Source organism: Lipophrys pholis, assembly GCF_963383615.2.
Source record: "Lipophrys pholis genome assembly, chromosome: 13".
Lineage (NCBI taxonomy): Eukaryota > Metazoa > Chordata > Actinopteri > Blenniiformes > Blenniidae > Lipophrys > Lipophrys pholis.
Window position 1 is genome coordinate 28,711,537 of NC_137632.1, and position 10,500 is coordinate 28,722,036.

Sequence of the window (10,500 nt, forward strand, 5' to 3'; positions counted from 1 at the left end):
TTTTCTTCTTATTGCTCAGCGGCTGTTCGTTGTGGTCGACGTGGAGAAGAAAGAAAGCCGGCAGTACGAGGCTGATTGATCGCTGATCAGGGATTGTTTCACGACACAATCATCACTTTTATTTATTCGTCCGCCCGTCTGTCCGTCCGTCCATTTGTTTCGTAAGCTCATTAGCATGTAGCATGTAGCTTCAATACTGTGTGAGCCCTGAAGCTCATTAGCATGTAGCATGTAGCTTCAATACTGTGTGAGCCCTGAAGCTCATTAGCATGTAGCATGTAGCTTCAATACTGTGTGAGCCCTGAAGCTCATTAGCATGTAGCACATAGCTTCAATACTGGGCGAGTCCTGAAGCTTATTAGCATGTAGCATGTAGCATGTAGCGTCACTACTGTATCAGCCCCGAAGCTTGTTAGCAATTAGCACATAGCAGGGATGAGCTCCTGCAGTTAAAACCGACCAACATGGCGGCTCAGAGACAAACTTTGTCTTTTATTTACTGAAACAGTTCAGAGAAATGTGTTTCTGGAAACGTTTGAAGGGAGAAATGAGCTGCAGGGGAAAAGTTAAAACGCCGCTTCACAGAAGTGTCGCTCTTGTGAGGGGGTGTGGCCTGCTGGGGTGTGTGGCCTGCTGGGGGCGTGGTCTGGTGTGATGGGGCGTGGCCTGAGAGTCCCACAGCTTCTAGTATGACCTCTCCTGTCCAACAGCAGCTCGCTGACGTCAGCAGAACTTTCCTCCTGTTCTTCTCTGAGTCTGCAGGAGCCATGAATCTGGTGACTGTCAAAATAAAACTACCGGGTTGTAGTTGTACAAACTTTTTGAATCAGTTCAAAATTGAAGGGACGTGTTCGAGAGGACCAGCGGCACAGGGGAGGAAACATCCGCAAGGGAGTTTCCTTTGTGATTTCTGTGTTTGCCCTTGGAAAGAGAACTACTAAATAAACTACCAAACAAACTACCAAACAAACTACTAAACAAACTACCAAACAAACCACTAAACAAACTATTACACAAACTACCAAACAAACTACTAAACAAACTACCAAACAAACTACTACACAAACTACCAAACAAACTACCAAACAAACTACCAAACAAACCACTAAACAAACCACTAAACAAACTATTACACAAACTACCAAACAAACTACCAAACAAACTACTAAACAAACTACCAAACAAACTACTAAACAAACTACCAAACAAACTACCAAACTACTAAACAAACTTTGTTCAACTCGGTCACATATAAAACTGAGAAATGATTTAATCTGGAGCTCAAAGGAAAGTGTGGCCGTCTCCTCGTCTTCCCCAGAGAGATCGCCTCTTCATGCAGCCCGACTTTTATTATCTAAGAGAAAGAATAGAGTCGAGTAGGAGGAGGAGGAGGAGGAGGAGGAAGAGGAGGAGGACAGACTGACATCTGCTTTTATAAAAAACTGCACATAATGAGAAAAAGAGAAAAGAAAGCGTCCGCCTCACTAAACTCTCACACCCACAAACCAGATTTTCATTTCAGCCTCAAACTGTCGCAGCTGAAGATCCACTGGAACCTGCAGTTCATCCTGAAAACACCAAATCTCAAGTCGTTTCTTTTCCTTTTAGGACTTTTGGTTTAACTTTTTGTTTTATTATTTCAGTTTTTTCGTGAAAGACGTCTGTGACGTCTCTTTTGTCCTCTGGGTGGCAGTAGTGAGTAACTTCTGTCTCTTCCTGTTTGCAGTGAAAACCATCAAGTGTGAGTTTTCCTTTCAGAACAGTTTTGCGTTTGCGGACATTGTTTTAAAAACGATGTCCGTTTGTAGGGGAGAAGCCGAATCGCTGAAAACGACGTAGTTATTTTTCCATGTTGTCCTGAAAATGATGTTTTTGGTTTTTATTTTCTTCTTTGTTCCTTTTGTTGGTTCCTTCTTCTGTTTGTTTCAATGGAATGGCTTAAATGCTAAAAACAGGGAGTTTTCTTGTTTGGCCACTAGTGGGTGGTGTTTTTAGTTTTAGTAATGAAAGCGCGCACGCACACACACACACACACACACACACACACACACACACACACACACACACACACACACACACACACACACAAACACACACACACAAACACACACACACAGCTGAGAACAAAGAGCTCTAAACATGAACACTGGGAGAACGTTCTAGAGGACAGACCACCAAGTTGGATTGTTATTATGGTGACTGTCAAAATAAAACTACCAAGTTGGATTGTTATTATACTGACTGTCAAAATAAAACTACCAACTTGGATTGTTATTACGGTGACTGTCAAAATAAAACCACCGAGTTGGATTGTTATTAATGTGACTATCAAAATAAAATCACCAAGTTTGATTGTAATTACAGTAACTGTCAAAATAAAACTACCAAGGTGGGTTGTTATTATGGTGACTGTCAAAATAATACTACCAAGGTGGGTTGTTATTACGGTGACTGTCAAAATAAAACCACCGAGTTGGATTGTTATTAATGTGACTATCAAAATAAAAGCACCAAGTTTGATTGTTATTACGGTGACTGTCAAAATAAAACTACCAAGGTGGGTTGTTATTACGGTGACTGTCAAAATAAAACTACCAAGTTGGATTGTTATTATGGTGACTATCAAAATAAAAGTACCAAGTCCAGGAGAACATGTACTGGGAGTCATGACACCACGGAGGAAACTTTGTTCTGATTGGTTCTACTGAGCATGTGCAGTGGAACTAGTTACCATGGTGACCAGGACCAGCAGCAGCGTCCCGCCATCAGGATGAGTACCGTGTCTTTCCAGGAAGTGACATTTTCGCCTGTTAACACGACAACGGAGTCTGAGCCTTTTGAAAAGTTCCACTTAGAAACTATTTGTAAAAAGTTGCATTTCAGAGGCTCTTGTTGTCGTTGTCCTGTAAACACAAATCACAACAAAAGCTCTGCATTTTCACTTGAAGTTCTACAAACGGACCCTCGGAGTCCCGCCGAGGTTTCGAAGATTGAATCTCAAAGTGACGGAGACGTTTGGAGGCTCCTGGGAGGAAGAACGCCGACGAATGAATAAACTGTGGAACCGAAGGAGCCAAAAAAACCCTCCAAAGTTCATCGAGAGTTTAAATCAAAACCAGAATAACAGAGTTTCGCTCTGCTGCTCGATGAGGACGGTTCCTTTCATTTATTATTATTTTATCTTTTTAAAGTGTTGAAATAAATAAGTGTATAATAATAATAATAACCCACAGAGAGACGGAGGCGTCTGATCAGATCCTCACTCTGCTGCAGGGAAACCAGGGATAATTGGCTCAATAGAGAGAACACACACACACACACACACACACACACACACACACACACACACACACACACACACACACACACACACACACACACACACACACACACACACACACACACACACACACACACACACACACACACACACACACACGCAGGGCTGTGGTATTTTAATACTTGTAATGTTAATGAAGCTGCTGTATTTAATAACTTCCAGTGTTTACATGTTTGTTGCTCCTCGTGACTTTATGATATTAAAGTTCCTCCAGCAGAACAAACTTTGTCCTCCATAAAGGAGAGGTTCTGTCCAGAGAACCAACCAAACCAGAACCTCTCCTCTCATTCCAACCTGCAGGTTCCTCAATCCTTCACAATAAAGTCCAGAAGTTTCCAGACAAACCATCAAACTGTTGATGGTTCCTGACTGACGCCATCTTGGGAAACCTGCCCCAAGGGATTGTGGGATATCCAAGATGGCGGCAGCTCCAGCCAGAACATCAACATTTGAAAAAGCTCCAGACTTTGTCAAGGAAAGAGCCTTGAATCCTGGAGAAAGTCTGGATGGAGTGAAACTGAAGCTTTTTCCTCAGAGAATCCAGATGTGCAGAGATCCAGAGGACAAACGGGATCTTGTGACACGAAGCCTCGGGAACCTTCAGGAGGTTCTGGGACGCTGAGACGTCAACAAACCGGGGATGTCCCGCCAAAATAAAATGCTGGAAATACCAGTTTGTACCAGTGTGACGAGGAACTTCCTTCAGGAAGTTTTTATTAGAACAACTGGATCCTAGTTTTCATTTCCCTTGAGGATTCTGGGGATTTCACAGCCAAACAAGCAAAATAAAACCAATACATTTGAGCCATGAAAGGGTTAACCATCTAACACGACACGCCAAACAGGAATGACTTCCTGTTAATGTCAGTGGACGACAACTCGCACATTGTCTTTTTCCAGGACCTTGGCGCGGTGGCGCCCGAGGAGCTGCTCAGTTAATCACTCAGAACTTCACTTCTATTTTCAACCTGTTAATGAGACACGAGTCTCACGGTTCATATCTCTTTAAATATTAACCCGGCCCGCCAGAGTCGCTGAGTAATTGGGATATAAAGACTTTTGCTTCAGTTTCCTGAAACGTCCTCGGGGGGTAGAAACCCTCTCAGTGGAGCGGCGGGCGGAGGTGAACGGGCGGAGGTGAACGGGCGGAGGAGTGTCAGGCGCTGATCAATGTGGTCATCCTGATCAATCACCTCCTGCTGCCTTGCTTCCTCCCACCCTGGACCCGTTACCCCCGACCCGACCCGTCCCGACCCGACCCGTCCGGACCCGTCCGGACCCGTCCCGTCCCGGGTTAACTCCTCAGACATCCAACCTGTCGCCGATCGTCCTGAACCTTCCAGCTCAGATCGTTGGACCCTGGAAATCCTGGAGTTTTCCCACTTCCAGCGTCCGGAGCCAGAAATGTTCCAGCTGCAGTGGGTTTTAGTTAATTTACCGTTTTTTGCTTCAGGTAGAACGACAAGTGTTTTTATTTTTGTTCTTTATTTTCAGTTCATCTATTTGTTTATTTGGACGGATTTAACACGAGGCCGTCGTTCATCCGTCGTCCCACAGAAAACCAGACGAGGTTACAAACATAGAAAAATAATAAAAACATAAAAACATATAAAATCAGAAAAACAATAAAAACAAATAAAAACAGAAAAACAATAAAAACATATAAAAACATATAAAAACAGAAAAACAATAAAAACAGAAAAACATAAAAACTATAAAAACATATAAAAACAATGAAAACAGAAAAACAATAAAAACATAAAAACTATAAAAACATATAAAAACAATGAAAACATAAAAACATATAAAAACAATAAAAACAATAAAAACATATAAAAACAATAAAAACATATAAACTATAAAAACATATAAAAACTATAAAAACATATAAAAACAATGAAAACATAAAAACATATAAAAACAATAAAAACATATAAACTATAAAAACATATAAAAACAATAAAAACATATAAACTATAAAAGCATATAAAAACAATACGCTCAAACAAAGACGAAGATGATAAGATCATTCTTCCTACCATAAAGTGCAAATATTAAAGTGCTTACTCAGCAGTCTGACGCAGCTAAAGTGCCATTTTTAAAAACCTATATATTTTAAAGTGCAGGATTGTTCTAACGATCACAAGTTTGGTTGTTGATCAGCCACATGTTTGTGTTTGTTGTTTAAAACCGACACAGGAGGAGTTTTCTGGGTTAAATGCAGATTTAGTGTTCCAGTTTATGCAACATTCAACAGATGGAAATAATAAATAATGAGCTCCGTTTGTTGTAAACCTTAAAGGGAGATACAATGTTTTTATTTATGTACTTATTTATTTATTTTAGTGCTATCAAAAATAATGTGTTAATTTAATGAATTCATTTAAAAGGTTTAATTCATTAAATGAAAATGTTTACGTAATTAACGCAGTTTTATTTACTTCCCTTTTGCTGTTTTTGTTTGTACTCCTTTACCGGTGCAGCCTTCTATGAGCGCAGCTCTACAGAGCAGCAGAATACAGAGCAGCAGAATACAGAGCAACGATGGAATACTGTTGAGGCAGAAAGTTTTACTTTAAAAAGTGAAAGTCAGTAAAGAAGCAGGATTTAATGATTATTAATTCTGCAGCCAAGCATCAGGTTGCCATGTTGGCTGACCAGGAGCCAAACTGTTAAAACTCTCCTGCATGTGTGCGCTTAAGTCTTACATATGTCTGGATTTAGTTATTTGTTAAAGGAAAGACTTTTATTTTTCTATTCAATTAAGTTTGTTTTTTTTTTTTTTTTGCTAAACTTGGAGAGAAACATCATTCGCTCAGTCTTAAGGAGAAAAAATGTCAATTAATCACAGTTAATTACAGAAAATTGTGTGATTAATTAGTTCTTTTTTTGAAAAAATTATTTATTTTTAATTTGATTGATTGATTTTAATTCTCTTTTCTGGGAAAATGAGTCCCCTGCTCCTTGTTTTGTTAATCTTCCTTTGGTACAAAAAATGTTGTCAATAAAATGTTTTTAAAAAAAAAACACATTAGTAAAACATATCAAACACTAATCCTCCCCTCAACAATACAACTCCAACCCAGTGTGAGGAAATACTTCAAATCACACCTGGACAGGTGAGGACAGGTGGGGACAGGTGGGGACAGGTGAGGACAGGTGGGGACAGGTGGGGACAGGTGGGGACAGGTGAGGACAGGTGAGGGCAGGTGAGGACAGGTGGGGACAGGTGGGGGCAGGTGAGGACAGGTGGGGACTGGTGAGGACAGGTGAGGACAGGTGAGGGCAGGTGAGGACAGGTGGGGACTGGTGAGGACAGGTGGGGACAGGTGAGGGCAGGTGGGGGCAGGTGAGGACAGGTGAGGGCAGGATACACCTGGACAGGTCTTCAGTCCATCACAGGACAAACATTCAAGTATGTATTTAGGTTAAAAGAAGTATTGTAATAGAAATAGATTTCCAGATGTTCCGTTTTACCTTAACTACGTGAGAACCCTGAGGAACCCTTTGCATTACGTCCCTGTTTCTCTGTCGTGTCCGGTCAGTCGCTCAGAGTCACTTAGTTTGCACTTTTAATTAAAAACTTTTTTAATTCCATGTACGCTGGTTTTGGGGCCGTGCGTCCATCGTGACACGAGAGCTCCACATTGTTTAGAAAGGTTAATTGATGGCGGGATGGTTTTTTCTCCTCACGCCGCCGGGAGACGGCGTCGCAGCCGAGCCCTTTGCTCATCGTCGTCTGGATCCATTCATCATGTGAACCGCTTGTCCGAAACAAGGAGGAGTCGCAGAGCCCAGAACAGCAGCTGCACCGGCCGGATCCCTGCTTCTTTATCTCGCAGCACAAAGTGTTTTTCTTTGCCCGGTCAATTTATCAGTGGGAGGGAAGTTTGGATGCTGGAGGGGTTTGGCTTCCATAGTGCGCTGGAGTGGAAAATGGAGTGTGACAGTACTGTACGATGAACCAGGGGTGTGGCGCGCTCTCCTCCTGAGGCCCCAACTAACAGGTTTGATAATCAGGATTTATTCTCTTTCAAAAATTTACATTTTCTATTTTATATATATATATATACATACAATCCAACTTAGTACTTTTATTTTGACAGTCACCGTAATAAGAATCTAACTTGGTGGTTTTATTTTGACAGTCACCGTAATAAGAATCCAACTTGGTGGTTTTATTTTGACAGTCACCGTAATAAGAATCCAACTTGGTGGTTTTATTTTGACAGTCACCGTAATAAGAATCCATCTTGGTGGTTTTATTTTGACGGTCACTGTAATAACAATCCAACTTGGTACTTTTATTTTGACAGTCACCATAGTAAACCGTGTGGAGTTTGCTGAAGCCGTGAAACTGCTTCACCTCTGTCACCTCATCACGCCATCCTGCTGAAAGCTGCGTTCTCACTGGTTCTCTGCTGGATTACCCAGTAAGAACCAACACAAACCTTAAAGACAAGATGTCCTCGTCTCCGTGTCGATCCGGGTTTATCTGGGCGTCCTCCGCATGCTCCAGCAGCTTTGATTCTTTCTCCAGTTTGAAGAGGTTCACATATTGTTCTGCTCTGCTTTAATCTCATCTGCATCTTAATCTGCTGCCTCGTCCCCGGAGGCGTCCGGCCGTGTGTCTCCTGCTCAGGCTGCACATTCACACGTCCAACAAGAAGAACCGAGGACGATTCTCATGGACAAACTGGACGACTGGAAAGATGTGCCTCCCGGAGAACTTCCTCCTTTGCTGCATCTTTACAAAGATAAAGAATAAATGAAGAGAAATATCTTCGTGGAGTCGCAGAGGAAAGTTGTGTTTCCACGTTTCACTGACGGAAAGTCTTTGTGGTGAAAATCCTGTTTCCATGTGAAAACGTTCATCAGTCCTCTGAGGATCCAGGAAGTCGTTCCTCTCCAGCTTCCTCATGGTGCATCAAGCACAAGTCGCTGCACACCAGTAAAAACAAGAGGACGACTCCAAAGCTGAGCTTCTCTCAAACCAAACACCAAGAGCGGCCTGGCGGCGGCGGCCTGGCGGCGGCGGCCTGGCGGCGGCGGCGGCGGCGGCCTGGCGGCGGCGGCCTGGCGGCGGCGGCCTGGCGGCGGCGGCCTGGCGGCGGCGGCCTGGCGGCGGCGGCCTGGCGGCGGCGGCCTGGCGGCGGCGGCCTGGCGGCGGCGGCCTGGCGGCGGCGGCCTGGCGGCGGCGGCCTGGCGGCGGCGGCCTGGCGGCGGCGGCCTGGCGGCGGCGGCCTGGCGGCGGCGGCCTGGCGGCGGCGGCCTGGCGGCGGCGGCCTGGCGGCGGCGGCCTGGCCTCCAGTCTCCACAAACCACGATTCCTGAAATCTCTCATTTTTCACAATTAGTGAAATTGTGTTTTTTCTGGGAATCTGAATGGCTGTCATGGCTTCATGCTCCCCTACAGGTCTGGCTGCTGCAGGTCAGTGTCAATGAAGAATTTTTTTTTGTAAATGTAGAGGGGAGATATCAGACCTGGGGACGTGTAAACGTGGCCCGATACTGGTTCTGCAGGTTTCAGCACCTCGGAGGCCACGTTCACACGTATCTGGGGTTTTTACAAAAACTGATATTTCCTCCTCTACGTTTACAAAAAACTCTTCATTAGAGCTGAACAATAATAATACTAATAATAATAAATTCACAATAGAAATGAAACTCATTCCAGTTCAGCCGTTTCTTCTCACGTTAACCAGTAAAATAGTGACATCAGAACCTTGAAATTTAAATCTTAAAGGTTTTTTTTACACAGAAGATGAAAATGTCTATTTTTTCACAATTCTGGTGGAAAACGACTCCAATGTCAACATAAATCCAATTTTTACTGGAGCGGCCACTCGGTAGAGCGCAGACCTTCACCAACGTCACATTTGTCACCATGGAAACCAGTAGATTAGCAGGTGATCTGATCCACCGCTCCTTCCATCATCTGCCCAGGTCATTTAAATCACTTCATGTCACTGTTTGACACTGATGTAAATACTTCTTACAATTTGTGTGTGACCCCCCCCCCCCCCCCCGACCTTTGACCCCCATCCACTAATCAGGGTGATGACCTCACTGGATCATGTGACATATCACAGGATAGGGAATTGAAAACGGAACATTTTGGCTTTGATAAAGACAAATCATTCCAGAAGATGTCATGAAATGTGGGTTAATAGTTTTTGTGTTAAAGTTGGTCAAATACATTCAAATCAATGAATAACTAAACAGGCAGACAAACTTAAGCCCCGCCCCAAACTATTGCTGGTGAAGGTAACAAACCCTTCATGGTGTGACATCCAGTGAAACGTCCAGAGAGCTTCTCCTGCTGTTGCATTCTGGGTGTTTTCACAAAGTGCCCCTGACGGCGAGGCTTTGAGGCTGGTGGATAGCACAGTGGTCGTGAGCGTGGTCGTGAGCGTGGTCGTGAGCTTGGTCGTGAGCGTGGTTGTGAGCGTGGTCGTGAGCTTGGTCGTGAGCTTGGTCGTGAGCGTGGTCGTGAGCGTGGTCGTGAGCTTGGTCGTGAGCGTGGTCGTGAGCTTGGTCGTGAGCATGGTCGTGAGTGTGGTCGTGAGCTTGGTCGTGAGCGTGGTCGTGAGCGTGGTCGTGAGCTTGGTCGTGAGCTTGGTCGTGAGCGTGGTCGTGAGCGTGGTCGTGAGCGTGGTCGTGAGCGTGGTCGTGAGCGTGGTCGTGAGCTTGGTCGTGAGCGTGGTCGTGAGCGTGGTCAGCGGTCTCAGGGTTTGTTAATAAAAGATTCTTCTCTTTCTCGGGGCTTTGGCCCCGTTGGAGCGTCTTGTTGGCCACATTCATGGTTTTCATGAGCAGCATGTCTTCCTGCAGGGAAGCACATTCGGGCTCTGGTACAGTTCTAATTGCTCTGGATTCATTTCAGCCCCCCCCCCCCCCCCCTCCCCCCCTCCCCCGGACACAGCAGCTCCTTCAGTCGGTTTCCGTGGCGACCCTGACGTCACCGACATCCCGCAGAAGGTCATTCGTCCTTCCCTCCCGAGAACCCGATAAAGAAATGAGGAGGCATGAAGACAAGAGGTGGAGCACAAACAACAGAGCAGCTGGGCTCCTCCATCCTCCACCCTCCACCCTCCATCCTCTATCCTCCATCCTCCATCCTCCATCCTCCATCCTCCACCCTCCACCCTCCACCCTCC